The following is a 16338-nucleotide window of genomic DNA, read 5'->3' as shown; positions in this document are numbered from 1 at the left end:
AATGTATGACGAGATAAAAGAAATTATTCAGGTAGTGAAGGGAGACGAAAATTTAATAGTCATGGGTGACTGGAATTCGTCAGTAGGAAAAGGGAGAGAAGGAAAAATAGTAGGTGAATATGGATTGGGGGGAAGGAATGAAAGAGGAAGCCGCCTTGTAGAATTTTGCACAGAGCATAACTTAATCATAGCCAACACTTGGTTCAAGAATCATAAAAGAAGGTTGTATACCTGGAAGAATCCTGGAGATACTAAAAGGTATCAGATAGATTATATAATGGTAAGACAGAGATTTAGGAACCAGGTTTTAAATTGTAAGACATTTCTTGGGGCAAATGTGGATTCTGACCACAATCTATTGGTTATGAACTGCAGATTGAAACTGAAGAAACTGCAAAAAGGTGGGAATTTAAGGAGATGGGACCTGGATAAACTGAAAGAACCAAAGGTTGTAGAGAGTTTCAGGGAGAGCATAAGGGAACAATTGACAGGAATGGGGGAAAGAAATACAGTAGAAGAAGAATGGGTAGCTCTGAGGGATGAAGTAGTGAAGGCAGCAGAGGATCAAGTAGGTAAAAAGACGAGGGCTAATAGAAATCCTTGGGTAACAGAAGAAATATTGAATTTAATTGATGAAAGGAGAAAATATAAAAATGCAGTAAATGAAGCAGGCAAAAAGGAATACAAACGTCTCAAAAATGATATCGACAGGAAGTGCAAAATGGCTAAGGAGGGATGGCTAGAGGACAAATGTAAGGATGTAGAGGCTTGTCTCACTAGGGGTAAGATAGATACTGCCTACAGGAAAATTAAAGAGACCTTTGGAGAGAAGAGAACCACTTGTATGAATATCAAGAGCTCAGATGGGAACCCAGTTCTAAGCAAAGAAGGGAAGGCAGAAAGGTGGAAGGAGTATATAGAGGGTTTATACAAGGGCGATGTACTTGAGGACAATATTATGGAAATGGAAGAGGATGTAGATGAAGACGAAATGGGAGATAAGATTCTGCGTGAAGAGTTTGACAGAGCACTGAAAGACCTGAGTCGAAACAAGGCCCCGGGAGTAGACAACATTCCATTTGAACTACTGATGGCCTCGGGAGAGCCAGTCCTGACAAAACTCTACCATCTGGTGAGCACGATGTATGAGACAGGCGAAATACCCTCAGACTTCAAGAAGAATATAATAATTCCGATCCCAAAGAAAGCAGGTGTTGACAGATGTGAAAATTACCGAACCATCAGTTTAATAAGTCACAGCTGCAAAATACTAACGCGAATTCTTTACAGACGAATGGAAAAACTGGTAGAAGCCGACCTCGGGGAAGATCAGTTTGGATTCCGTAGAAATGTTGGAACACGTGAGGTAATACTGACCTTACGACTTATCTTAGAAGAAAGATTAAGGAAAGGCAAACCTACGTTTCTAGCATTTGTAGACTTACAGAAAGCATCTGACAATGTTAACTGGAATACTCTCTTTCAAATTCTGAAGGTGGCAGGGGTAAAATACAGGGAGCGAAAGGCTATTTACAGTTTGTACAGAAACCAGATGGCAGTTATAAGAGTCGAGGGGCATGAAAGGGAAGCAGTGGTTGGGAAAGGAGTAAGACAGGGTTGTAGCCTCTCCCCGACGTTATTCAATCTGTATATTGAGCAAGCAGTAAAGGAAACAAAAGAAAAATTCGGAGTAGGTATTAAAATTCATGGAGAAGAAGTAAAAACTTTGAGGTTCGCCGATGACATTGTAATTCTGTCAGAGACAGCAAAGGACTTGGAAGAGCAGTTGAACGGAATGGACAGTGTCTTGAAAGGAGGATATAAGATGAACATCAACAAAAGCAAAACGAGGATAATGGAATGTAGTCAAATTAAGTCGGGTGATGCTGAGGGAATTAGATTAGGAAATGAGACACTTAAAGTAGTAAAGGAGTTTTGCTATTTGGGGAGCAAAATAACTGATGATGGTCGAAGTAGAGAGGATATAAAATGTAGACTGGCAATGGCAAGGAAAGCGTTTCTCAAGAAGAGGAATTTGTTAACATCGAGTATAGATTTAAGTGTCGGGAAGTCGTTTCTGAAAGTATTTGTATGGAGTGTAGCCATGTATGGAAGTGAAACATGGACGATAACTAGTTTGGACAAGAAGAGAATAGAAGCTTTCGAAATGTGGTGCTACAGAAGAATGCTGAAGATAAGGTGGGTAGATCACGTAACTAATGAGGAGGTATTGAATAGGATTGGGGAGAAGAGAAGTTTGTGGCACAACTTGACTAGAAGAAGGGATCGGTTGGTAGGACATGTTTTGAGGCATCAAGGGATCACAAATTTAGCATTGGAGGGCAGTGTGGAGGGTAAAAATCGTAGAGGGAGACCAAGAGATGAATACACTAAGCAGATTCAGAAGGATGTAGGTTGCAGTAGATACTGGGAGATGAAGAAGCTTGCACAGGATAGAGTAGCATGGAGAGCTGCATCAAACCAGTCTCAGGACTGAAGACCACAACAACAACAATATACCTCCCGTGGTCACAGCTTATATTCAGTGTCACAGTATATTGTGTGGAAGAGCAGTTCATTAGCCAGCCATACTGTAAGTAGACTGTATAGTTTTTTTATTGGTAACGCCACATAGCGCTCTGTATGAAAATCACTAGCTGTGCTGTGTGCAGTCTGTGGCTGGGTGGCATTGTTGTAATATTCGACATTGTAGTGTTGGGCTGTTGGCTCTTAACAGGGCATAGCGTTGCGCAGTTGGAGGTGAGCTGCCAGCAGTGGTGGATGTGGGGAGAGAAATGGCGGAAATTTGCAATTTGTAAGACTGGATGGCATGAACTGCTATATATATTATGATTATTAAGGTAAATAAATTGTTTGTTCTCTATTAAAATCTTTCATTTGCTAACTATGCCTATCAGTAGTTAGTGCCTTCAGTAGTTTGAATCTTTTATTTAGCTGGCAGTAGTGGCGCTCGCTGTATTGCAGTAGTTCGAGTAATGAAGATTTTTGGTGAGGTAAGTTATTTGTGAAAGGTATAGGTTAATGTTAGTCAGGGCCATTCTTTTGTAGGGATTTTTGAAAGTCAGACAGCGTTGCGCTAAAAGTATTTTGTGTCACTTTAGTGAATGTTTGAGTACGTTCATTTTGCTCAGCTGTTTGAAAAGCAAATAATGTAGTCTTTCATTGTTGTACAGTAAAACAGTTGTGGCATGTATGTAGATTTGCACCAAGTATTTCGCAGCTGCGCTTGCGATTAACTAGATATTATTTTCAGTGTTATGTTTATGTGTTTTCTTATTTTTGCTCTTCCAATTGTGCTTTTCTGTGTTATCGTGTGAAATATTGTGACAATTATGGCGTGTCAAAAACGTAATACTAGGCTCCAAAGTAAACTGAGAAATGACAGTGAAGACGAAAGCAGTCTGTTAGCGCCACCGTGTAATGAATTAACTAATGTTCAACATACTAATTTGGTAATTGTGCATAGGGAAATGGAGCGGGCTGCAAACAATGGCGTAGACAGTGAAACAATTAGTGAACAGGGAAGCATTATCGATCGATCGGTCGGCAACAGCTCGCCTCAGGATTCCGAAATGACAGGACACAATCTTGCAAATACTGTAGATTCAGGTTTTGCGTCCTCACCGTTTTCTCAAATAAATCAAGGCACATTTTCTGCTTGTCAAAATGTGAATGTTGCCGGTGCAAATTCACTGCCGAAAAGCACTGAGGAACATGTTTCAGAAACCAGTGCACTGTTATTACAGTTAATGCAACAAATGGGACAAAGGCTTCAAAAGTTAGACACAATGGAACAAAATCTTCAAAAGTTAGACACAATGGAACAACACCAGAGACAAGCACAGCAACAGTTAGACACAATAGAACAAAATCTTCAAAAGTTAGACACAGTGGAACAAAATCTTAAAAAGTTAGACACAGTGGAACAAAATCTTAAAAAGTTAGACACAGTGGAACATAATCTTAAAAAGTTAGACACAATGGAACAAAATCTTCAAAAGTTAGACACAATGGAACAACACCAGAGACAAACACAGCAACAGTTAGACACAATGGAACAAAATCTTAAAAAGTTAGACACCACGCTTGAACAAACACGTGAAGATTTAACTACTGAGTTACATAACATCGAATCGAAATGTCAAAAAGTTTGTAATGACGTAAAAACACAAATTTGTGAGCATTTCCAACCTATTTTTTCGCGTCATGAAAATGCATTACAAAATCACGAAGCAGCCATAAAAGAACTGCAAATTATTGTTCATGAAAATCACGACACCTTGAAAGCTAAAATTGACTCAGTTGCATCTACCGATTCGGTTACGCAAATTGCAAAAACTCAAGAAAACTTAAAGGACACAGTAGATACGATTTCAACACAAATGGACACTCTGAAACTTGGTTCAGAGAAACACACTGAGGAAATAAGTACACTATCGGAGAAAGTAGCCGAACTTTCCGACCAGTTCACTAACTTATCTGCAAAGGTAGATGATGATCTGAATGACACAAGACCTGTAGGCATCACTGACACAGAAGAGTATGAACAAATTAAGAAATTCTAACAAAATCAGAATCAAATTAATACGCAATACAAAAGAGAAATCCGGGAAGTACAAGATCAGTTGGCACAAGTAATACAAAAATTTCATATTTCAGAGGATACTCGCGCTCCAACACGGGAAGAGAAACTTAGAAATACGGAAAAGCCACAAAATAATAACACAGGACACTTCGGAAATTATGAAAGAAATTGGTAAGGTGCACCGAATTTTGAAACGGAACCGGCGAAACGACGTAACAATGACCGATATACTACTCGCCGACACGATGATTTTGACTATAAGTTGTTCGTTACTACACGTAAATTCAAAACGTTTAAGAATTCTGCCAACGACATTCATCCACAAGCATGGCTTCATCAATTCTCTCATTGTTTTCCTCCCAACTGGTCATTGGAGCACAGGTTAGAATTTATGTATGGCTACTTGGAGAATGAACCAGCTGTAAGAATGCGATCGGTCATTCACTATTGTCACAGTGAAGGAGAATTTTATCATGCCTTCCTCTCAGCATATTGGTCTCAAGCCACACAAGACCGAGTAAAACATAGCATCATAATGATGAAACATTTCGAACAATCTGAATTTTCCAGTCTTGTGAAATATTTTGAAGACATGTTGCACAAGAATCAGTACCTGTCAAACCCATACAGCCCCTCAGAGCTCATCCGCATTTGCTTAATCAAACTGCCTGAACATTTACGACATATTATTTTAGCAGCACGTTGGAAAGACGACATCGAAGCTTTTCAGGGACTGTTACAAGAACTGAAAATTGAAACTGACAATCGCGGAACGCAAAAACAGGAGCACAACAATTACAGATCACATCCGTCACAATTCCGCGATGACAGAAATAATACATGACAAGGCTATTCTTTCAACGTAAATCGTGACCAAAACAGACACCACCCGTAAGACAATCTTTGGCAGAGTAGTAATAATTACAGGGAAAGATCACCTCTCCGCAGTAATGACTATCACAGAGATAATCAGAGAAACAGACAATATGGGAACCAAAATAATTATTATCAAGGGAGACAGAATAACTTCAGATGCAACGGTCCAGCGCGCAGTTACGATTCAGGGAGAAATTCTCCACCACGTGACCGACAAGGAAGAAACTATGGAATCTACCAACATGACGACAGACGATATAATCGTAACGACAGACCTGAATTGCATCAGAACTGGCGAGCTTCAAACAGGGCAGGGCCTTCTCGTCAAGGTGAATTTGTAGAAGTTAGGTCTCCTAATCCCAATAACGGCGCGCGCCAACAAAGAGACAGACAATGACTCGCACCGCAGGCAGCCACGTGCGCCGGCTGGCTCAGAGAAAAATAACATAGACGCTAACATTGAGAAAAATTCCAGTATTCTTTACCGACGTATACTGTATGATAATTGCGTTCAAGTTGAAACTCTGTGTACTAGGAAGAGTAACGGTTTACACTACACTTCACATGTAAAACCGTTTATTGAAAGATAATCTCCTTTTTAACTTTGTCTTTGCCATATAACTTTTCACTTTACATTACTAGTATGCTCTGTCAGACTTAGAATCTGTTAACATGCAACAATGTTTGAAGTTAAATATCCAGTCAAGAACCAAGAGAACTTATTTAAACAGAAATTACGAATGCATTGTTATTGTGAACAGATGGCACAGTGTTATTGTGTGTGTACATTCTTGCTTGTTAGTTGCACGATTACGTAACGACTATAAGGCTCACATACTTAGAACATTTACCAGTACTGCTAATGAGATTTTAATGCAACATTTAGGTTTACTTGAAAATACATTCTGGATTTAAAGTACTTTCTGTGAAATACCAGATGACACAGTGGTTAGTTCATGTGACAGCTACACGATTTTATCACGACGCTATATCTGTTTTATATCTGCACAGTTTTTCTGAATTCTTCTGGAAAGTAAAACATGTTTTGCTAGTAACTTTTGTGGTATAGCTACAATGAGACTGCCTTTTCTGTAGGACAACAATACGTTACAGCACAGTACTTTCTTCATCACGGCAATAAGCGTAATAACTAAGATATCTATACGCATAGCATTTCACTTTTGTGTATCATGAGGTAAGTACATTGACGTCTGCAGAACTTAGCTTTCGGAGGACGATAACTACGACACTTCCACAGAGATTATCTTACAACAAGATGCACAGTTTAGCGCTACAGGACACGTATTTGAGTGATTAATTTTGTACTTATATCATTTATTTTTAAAGATATTTGAAGTACAATAATACAAAGGTTTTCCATGATACATTTCACTCCATTGCTGTAATCTGTAACATCTGAGGGTATAATTACATTAATACTCAGGGGGCTACACGCTTGCTTTGTGTATCATGTGTTTGGCAAGCACAAGGAGCCCTAGCTAATATGGTATTTGCTTACACAACTTTACACATCGGTACCATATTTCTCTAACACATAATTACACAGCTATATGATCATTTAACTGAGAGAGACAAACTTTTTTACTACATCGGTGACAGATGTTTACGCAATTACACAGTTGGATAACTTCACACTTATGAAATTTATTTTGTCTGTACTTTGTGAACTGTTCATATTTTTTCGGAACCATTGTGATACTATGAGAGCTTTGAATGATGTATTTGGTATGAAATCATGATTTTTAAAGTACGTTTGAGGTAGATGACACTACTGAAATGAGCAGAGAATTTTCTTTAGGTTTTGAAATTATTGCAGAAAGCTACGACGTTTTTGAGATTTAACTGAGGTGTTATGATGTTATTTTTACGACGACGATGTGTATTATGCTGTTGATGTGTGTTTATGATCGATAAGCTGATGTTATATGAGGAATCTGATTATGCTATATAGTTATTATGATGAAATATTGAAGACGTGTTGATGAATATGAATATGTACATGTGTAATAAGGTAAGGAATAAGGAGTAGTGGTTAGGGACTCTGATTTATGAAAAGGATGATGGAAACCAAGAATCCTACTTTAAGAGTTATGAAATGTATCTAAATGCGTGAATGTATCCCAATGCCGACGAATATTTTTTGGACACTGTTATATCAATAGGATTTTGTTTCTACAGATTTGTAACGCAAATTCTTGACCTGTGAAATATTTTTATATGAGACTGCCACTGTAGCAGAAACTGCTGTCGTAAATATTTCAGTAAGAAAGGTAAGTGACCTTGACGTAATGCGTTTTGGGCGCCCAGCTGAGAGGTAGTCATCTGACAAAAGAAAGCCATTAGGTGGAGAAAAAAAAGAGGCCATTATCCTCGCCATTGACATTCCTTTAGAGAAAGCATTGCAAATACGACACGCTCATTACTTGGAAAGATACTTACATCTGCACACCTGATTATGACAAGCGTCTTTCTACGAGAGTTGAGAGAATTTCTACTAACTTATGAAATGTCACATGACTATTGAATGACATTTTTATGCTTCGCTTTTCATAGTTGCTTATTTCATTTGATATCTAGTTTCCAGCTGTCTTGCAGGATTGGTTTCATAAAATAAAATTAAATGCATTTGCTAAGGTGAACACTTTCTGTCAACAGATCTATTAAATAATTATTTTATGATCCACATTCTTCGAAAAAGGAGCTCTTGGAATGGAAAGAACAATAAGAAGGGACTAATGACAGTAACTGCATATATAATTTTCTTTTCAAGTACTTGGTAATTTTTTGTAGAATTAGTTTTTGTGGTGCACCACTTTAATTACATAGACATTAAGATGTGAATATACATTTCCCTTGTCTGCATTGTTGTCTTTAATGTAATATTTTTTCTGCTTGAGCTATGTCATGTTCAGATGTAAGTTATTGCATTTGATGCTGCTGTTTGCCAGGCATAGTGCTACTAAATTTCACTTTGTATTACTCTGTTAAGCTAGTTTTACTACTGATTTATTTTTCTTGTTGCTGCACATTGGCTCATATTAGTTGTAATGTTGCATTGCTTGGTAATTTAGATTTACTGTAGCTTGCTTTGCAATTTTCCATTTTTTTTTGTCATTGCTGTTGGTGTTAATTGTTTTGTGCTGCTGCATTCCCTCGTCCCTTAGTTTAGCATCTGAGTTCAGTAGATTTAAGTTAGCTTAAGAGGGGTTAGACTATATAAGAAACTAACTATGATGGATTGGAAGAAATGCATTGAGAAGCTATAAGAAAATGGATTGGCCAAAAAAGTAGTGTACAGCGGAGAAAAACTATTTTTGAAAGAGGATATGAACAGAAAACAGAAAGCATGCTTGGATAGGATTTTTTTGGTGGAAACAAATGTTGAAATAAGCAAAAAAGATCTATGGAATGAAGTTTTGGGTTGGACTGCAGTACCAAATGTTACACTGAAAACGAACCCTGTCCTTTCCTTTTGTGTTATCCCACTATGTGTTTGTGTACCCTTGTGTATTTGTTTTCTTCCTGTCTCTGTGTAGTTTCATAGAATTTTTTCTTCTTCTAATACTAATCTACATTCACTATGATGAGGAATACTGTTATCCTCAAATATAATTGGCATTAATAATATGTTATTTACCATGTAAATATGCTTAGACATTATTTATTCTGTTTTGTTTTAATGCTTATGTGTAAAGTTGATGTTTCAAAAGTTATTCTGATCTTTTATGTGTTTACTTATCTCATAATTCCTGTAACACTGATGTATATGTTTATTTCTATTATTTTGTAAAGCCTGTATTACTACAAATGTTATCTGTATTATTATGTTTTTAATGATGTATTTTGTACCTTTGTTATTGTATTCTTATGTTATAAAATTGTAATTGACAGCAGTTCATCAAATTAAGTAACTTGTAAGTTCCATTTCACTGCACACGTTTCTGTTGGTCATACTATATGGACAATATGTGAGAAGTAGGGACTGTTAGTGTTTGGACGTGTGTTAATAATTCAGCAAGGGACTGGATAACACCATTGCTGGTTCTAAGGGCAATTCCAAAAACTTTGTGAGTGCACAAGTGGTGGTTATGGACTTGCTATATTATCCGCAATACTCTTCGATGGTGATTGTGCACCTGCACAGTCGCAGCAGATGGCTTCTGGCCGTCTCTACAAGGACTACAGTGGGTCTGCACCTTTGATGACCCACCAATACCATTATTTCTACAAGGACTACAGTGGGTCTGCATCTTTGATGACCCACCAGTACCATTATTTCTACAAGGACTGCAGTGGGTCTGCACCTCTGGTGGCCCACCAATACCATAATCTCTACTAGGACTACAGTGGGTCTGCTCTGTGATGACCTACCTATCAATATTCTTCAAAACTTCGACTGACTCTGCTGTGGGTTTGCTCTGTTGTGGACCATTACCTGTCAGCATTTCAAGAGTACGCATTATCTTTCTGTTGGAAGGACAACACTGCTTCTTCAAGACTGCATGGAAATCCACTACTTCCATGTGCATTTTCTTTTAGTGCTCAGAGTTCGAGAAAAACACTGCAATTAATACTGTGATGAACGATCAGGATTGTCCTTATGGACTGTGAGAAAATTTTAGCCTTTGACCAACATTGTATTGATAAGTGTGTGCATTTGATTTCTTTGTTATTGTAATTATGAAAAATTGTTTCAAATCTGTATTGGACACTGCCCAAAACAATTTGTAAAATTTTTTGTGGGGAGCATGGGGGCTATGTAAGTAGACTGTATAGGTTTTTTATTGGTAACGTCACATAGCGCTCTGTATGAAAATCACTGGCTGTGCTGTGTGCAGTCTGTGGCTGGGTGGCATTGTTGTAATATTCGACATTGTAGTGTTGGGCTGTTGGCTGTTAACAGCGCATAGCGTTGCGCAGTTGGAGGTGAGCCGCCAGCAGTGGTGGATGTGGGGAGAGAAATGGCGGAGATTTGCAATTTGTAAGACTGGATGGCATGAACTGCTATATATATTATGATTATTAAGGTAAATAAATTGTTTGTTCTCTATTAAAATCTTTCATTTGCTAACTATGCCTATCAGTAGTTAGTGCCTTTAGTGGTTTCAATCTTGTATTTAGCTGCCAGTAGTGGCGCTCGATGTATTGCAGTAGTTCGAGTAACGAAGATTTTTGGTGAGGTAAGTGATTTGTGAAAGGTATAGGTTAATGTTAGTCAGGGCCATTTTTTGTAGGGATTTTTGAAAGTCAGATTGCGTTGCGCTAAAAAATATTGTGTGTCAGTTAAAACACAGTCATGTATAATTTTTCAAAAGGGGACGTTTCAATACCATACCTTGATTTATGAAGCATGCATAGTTATTAATATGGATGCTGTCGGCGACACGTGTGTGTCTGTGGAATAAGACCGCTTTTTATGCAGGAATGCAGTAACATGGTCGTTGCAGTCGTGTTTTTAGTAGCTGGTCGCTTATAAGACGATTACAAATCTCTTACACACTGGTACCACTCGCAAGAAAACAAATGGAACATGTCCATCGATCGCAGATTTTTGCTGTGATCATTATGCCTATAAGGTATGTTTTCAGATGTAAAGTGATTGTGATCAGTGTTCCGACATGTGCAAAGAAAATGACTATGTCCAGTCTTAAAGGATGTCAAGACTTAACGTGGAAAATTGCGAGTTCAACGCATCGAAAGCTGTAATAGAGTATGAAATATTTTATGTGGAGTATTATGTCCAATCGTTAGGAGGGTATAGATATCGATATTTCAACGTTAGAATCGTCCCAGAGCCACAGCTGTCAGACGGGTATTTCCGATATTTCGCTCATTGTCGAATGTCACTACATTGGCGCTACTATCGTAATATGTAATTGTAATTACACTTGTAAATATATGGTTGGTTTCCTAGGACATGAGCACACAGGATGTGCGAGTGTTTGAGTGATTACTAACATCTGGCCATGACAGCTACTACTATAGATTGGATTGTGGCTCAAGTGTGTCATATGTAGTGCTTCTCAGTACATCTCAGTGAACTCTGTCTTGCAGTGGTATTTATTATTGTCTCTATTTTATTACGCAGCAGACCCTTCCTATTCCTTCCACATGTAGTGGAGTGAACCAGCTTCGGAATTCTATAGCACTAGCACTCCGTCATTAGGCCACATGTGGCCTACCGGGCCCATCCGACCGCCGTGTCATCCTCAGATGAGGATGCGGATAGGAGGGGCGTGTGGTCAGCACACTGGTCTCCCGATCGTTATGATGGTTTTCTTTAACCGGAGCCGCTACTACTCGGTCGAAGAGCTCTTCAATTGGCATCACGAGGCTGAGTGCACCCCGAAAAATGGCAACAGTGCATGGCGGCCCAGATGGCCACCCATCCAAGTGCTGGCCACGCCCGACAGCGCTTAACTTCGGTGATCTGACGGGAACCGGTGTATCCACTGTGGCAAGGCCATTTCCTCGGAATTCAATAGTGCTTTAAAAACCCAATCACAACGTCAAATTCCCGACTGATCAATTTATTGTTCCCAAGAGTGCTACTGAGAGCAGACACATCAATCGAACCCCTCCACTGATTGTTTAAGGACATAGCAGGCAACTGAGCTGAAATTTGAAATTTCCATCCTAATGGACTTTCTACCAAATTACCTTAATGAGTTCATATCCACCAATAGGAGTCAAGGGGTGAAAAATCCAGAATGGTTTGGAAAGTGGACAGTTGCGGGATCGAATCCCACCAAATGTAGCAGTCCTAGTATCCACCAATAGGATACAAGGAAAAAACTGGCTGCACACAAAGAGTATCGGTTTAATTAACAAGTCAGTCAATCTGATAGAGTAAAGGATTATTTTGAAGACGTCCACAGCGGGGGCTTTACCGGATATCTATTCAGGACAAAGGTAGGGTTAGTGCAGCACATGGCAGACACTACCTACTTCTTATTGAATGTCGTTGTTCCATCTTCTACAGGTTTCCATAACAGTGGAAGTGTGAGAGTAAAGGGATGTACTGGCTACCAACGCCAGATCTGTATGAAAGGTGTGGAGGGCAGGAGAGGGGGTTGGATGGGAGGAGATCTGGGGGGACATCTTGGTCTGTTTGTGTTTGCATTTGTTGATTCACACAAATTGGAAGTAACGACTTGAGGGAGGGAGAGAGAGAGAGAGAGAGAGCGAGAGAGAGAGAGAGAGAGAGAAAGCATGTGTATGAACAGGAATTTATCAGATTTCAATATCAAAGAGTTGCCACCATCTGATACTTTGTTCTGGTATTAGCATGACTTGCGGTCTGTGCGCCGCACGAGCTGGAGACAGTTGACAATGCAGCAGCTGACAGCCAACGCGAGGTCCAAATGGGCGTAGTGTTGACACTGGCATGTGCTCACCTCAGCAGAGCGTCTGGTGCGTGGGTGTGTAATGTACCAGCCAGCACATCTGCCCCTGCGGTTGGTACAAAGACTGGATCGAAATATTTTTAACCGTGTAATTACGTGCAGTGAGTTATGTTGATGTCGATTTCATGATGGTGTTCCTTGCGCAGTCAGAAAAAAAGCTGTCTATTTATTTAGTTCTTTTCAATGTTTGTTACAAGACCTGAAAGAGAATCATGAGCAAGAGAGATCTAACCCCTCTGAATTGAATTTTGTAAATAAACAGTATATCTTTTGCTATGTAATTGAATTTCCTGTTGAGAGATACTCCCTGTCCAGCACAGACTGAGTCCTTTTCCTGTCAATTTCCAGATGGGGGAGAGGAGGTGGAAGGTGGGGGATTTACCAGCGGGGGAGGGATTAATTAGTTGATCGATTTAATTAATTATTCAGTCGAATTGATGAAGTGGGAGGGTTTATTCGAGTAACTTAGGCCTGAAAGTATGCTTGTATGGGCAAGGGGGAGTGAGGAGGGGGAGGCAGAGCGGAGGGGGAGGTGTGGAGGCTCTTTCTCGGAAGAACGGATTATCCACAGGGTGTCATAAATTAAGCCCATGGGGTCATAAACCGTTTAGGAGAACAATAGGTTAAGGTCAAAAGTCAATCATCTGTCACAGTTTCATTAATTTTGCTCATCAATTTGACATCAAAAGTGGTGTAGAACGAACTTTGTCCTCCTACTGGCAGCATCTGATGTTTCCTTCCATGATCCATTGGTGGCTCGATTGCGCAAAACCTGTATTGCAGCGTTTGATGAACTGCGGTCGAGACACCACGGAATATTATTTTATGCTGCTGCAGGAGATATCCGTCTAACTACCATCACCAGGACGTCAGGCCGAAGTCCATTGATTACAAGTAAGGATCACAATGTTTACACGACCTTGTTTTGAGGGTACACTTTTGCATTCACATTGTCAATACCAGGTCGGGGGTGATCTACCATCCATGCATCACATTATCGACAGATGTCAAAGAACAATGATTCCCATGCTGGATATGTCAGATGGCTAGTGCCTGACGGCTCAAAAGGATATCGCCAACACCTTCCTAGATCATTACGTGTGCAGAGCTTTAGTGTCAGTGGTATTCGACCATGTATTCGATAGAGTTCTTGTGAAGTTGCTGCGGCAGCTAACCTTCTCCCGTCCTTCATACACGTCATCATGCTCCTTCTGCATGGCAAGACTCGCGGGTTATGATCAAGGAACGTATAGTGTGCAGACACACTATAGCCTGATTTGTGAGGTGACGTTGCCCCCCTGTGTGGTTATGTACATGTACCATTGCCATAGAGCCACTGTTACATGGACTACGATGTTGGCTGCAGGGGCATACATTGAGAGACCACACCTTTGTCTGCCATGCGTATGTGAACAATCTGGTGTTTTTTGTGTGTACACCAGACGAAATCCAAAGATCACAGGATTGAATTGCCCAATACTGGGCCATAAGAGGAAGCTGCTTGAACTTGGACAAGTCTGGAGCGATGTTCATTGACAGTGGCTTCCCAGAAGAGAGCTTGGCCCCATACCCACTCCAGGATACGATCAAATTTTTGGGGGTTATCTTTACGCATGACAGTCGATGGACAGGACACCTTACCTGTACTCGTCTCCTACAAGACATACGTGCGGATGTCTGTAGCAACTTGGTGTGGTCTTTGAGCGTGGTCCAGTAGGTGGTTTAAATCAACATCTGTCTGGCGTCCAGGTTACCACATGTGGCCACGGTCCTCTGGATGGTGAAGGCGATTGCATGCAGTTTACAGGCAGTCTTTGGTTACTTTGCCAGGGTCGGAATTATCATCATAGTGTGATAAGACACGCTCATCCTCCCTACGACAAAGGGCGGTCTTTGAATGAGCAATGACCAAGTTAAAGCAGCCGCTTTATACGTCACCATGATGATGAAGATGTGGAACCACCGCCAGCGCAGCTTCACAGAAGCTCTGATTGAAGAACTGGCCTTCACCTCTCACGAACCACCCACTGCTGTGGCGCATATTTCACCAACACTATCTCCTCTAAACGAGTTTTTTGTGCACTTCAGCCGGCCGGAGTAGCCGAGCGGTTCTAGGAGCTACAGTCTGGAACCGCGCGACCGCTACGGTCGAAGGTTCGAATGGATGTGTGTGATGTCCTTAGGTTAGTTAGGTTTAAGTAGTTCTAAGTTCTAGGGGACTGATGACCTCAGAAGTTTAATCCCATAGTGCTCAGAGCCATTTGAACCTTTTCTTTTGTGCGCTTCAGTTATGTCAACACTGATCTGCCGAGTGAGCGGATGCAGGGGCCCCGTGATGTTTATTCCCATATGATGCGAGGCTGTCTCGAAATACGATTCAAAGCCCCATGGTTACCCGGCTGGTGGTCTGGCGTTCAGTGAATGGCGCTTTTCTCGGTTCCGACACCAGAACGGCCTGGTATCTGGTGGGCAACCACAAATACATGAACCGCCAAAGACCCCATTCCATACGTATGCTCGATTCCCTGTTATGTCCCCAGTGCCATCTATCTGTTATAGGCGAACACCGTCTGGAATGTGGGTCTACTGTTGATGTGAGGAAGTTGATGAGACTGATGTTGGCCCTCATTCAGCGAACGACCCTTACAACAGTGATTCCGACATTCCTTCGTATCCCAGACACGACGTTTTATCCACATACTAAGATCAATGCTGTGATATTGATCAAGAGGTTGACCATATTGTGTCTTTACCGTGATGAAGATTTTTAGAACTTCCTATTGGAACGATTCACTCGTATACGACGCCGCTCGCGCTACCGCCAATACTTTGCTAATTATCTGGGCAGTATCTTCTTGGATCTTCGCCACAGTTGGGGTGTGCAGGGTATGAGAAGTTAACCTTATGTGCATGTTAATTTTGCGAAACTACACGGAGCAAGTGGCAGAACCATATGAAACCTTTCTTCTCAAAGACGTGCCTGGCCCTAATCGTGGGTTAGGAGGATCCATGGACATTTTGATCGATGGTAGCAATGGGTGTAGTGTCAAATGTTGGTTCCACCAGAAGGGCGGTCTTTGTTGTTGTTTGTTGTTGTGGTCTTCCGTCTAAAGACTGGTTTCATTCTTCTGCAAGGAATCCGTGTTATTCTTTTGCAACTGTAACTCATTAAACTGATAGTTCGGTAATTTTCATGTCTGTCAGCACCTGCTTTCTTTGAAATTGGAATTATTATATTCTTCTTGAAGGATGAAGGCATTTCGCCTGTCTCATGCATCTTGCTCACCAGATGGAAGAGTTTTGACATCGCTGGCTCTCCCAAGGCTATCTGTAGCTCTAACGGAATGTTGTCTACTCCTAGGGCATTGTTTCCATTGGAGTCTTTCAGTGCTTTGTCAAATTCTTCATGCAGTATCGTATCTCCTTTCT

General features: G+C 40.6%; 1 pseudogene; it reads right to left on the bottom strand.

The window, feature by feature from the left end:
- Window positions 1-11856: 11856 nt before the first annotated feature.
- On the bottom strand, window positions 11857-11974 carry LOC126185652 (5S ribosomal RNA; annotated as a pseudogene).
- Window positions 11975-16338: the final 4364 nt, after the last annotated feature.

Source organism: Schistocerca cancellata, chromosome 4 (genome assembly GCF_023864275.1).
Source record: "Schistocerca cancellata isolate TAMUIC-IGC-003103 chromosome 4, iqSchCanc2.1, whole genome shotgun sequence".
NCBI classification, from domain to species: domain Eukaryota; kingdom Metazoa; phylum Arthropoda; class Insecta; order Orthoptera; family Acrididae; genus Schistocerca; species Schistocerca cancellata.
This window is presented reverse-complemented; position numbering and strand designations above follow the sequence as displayed.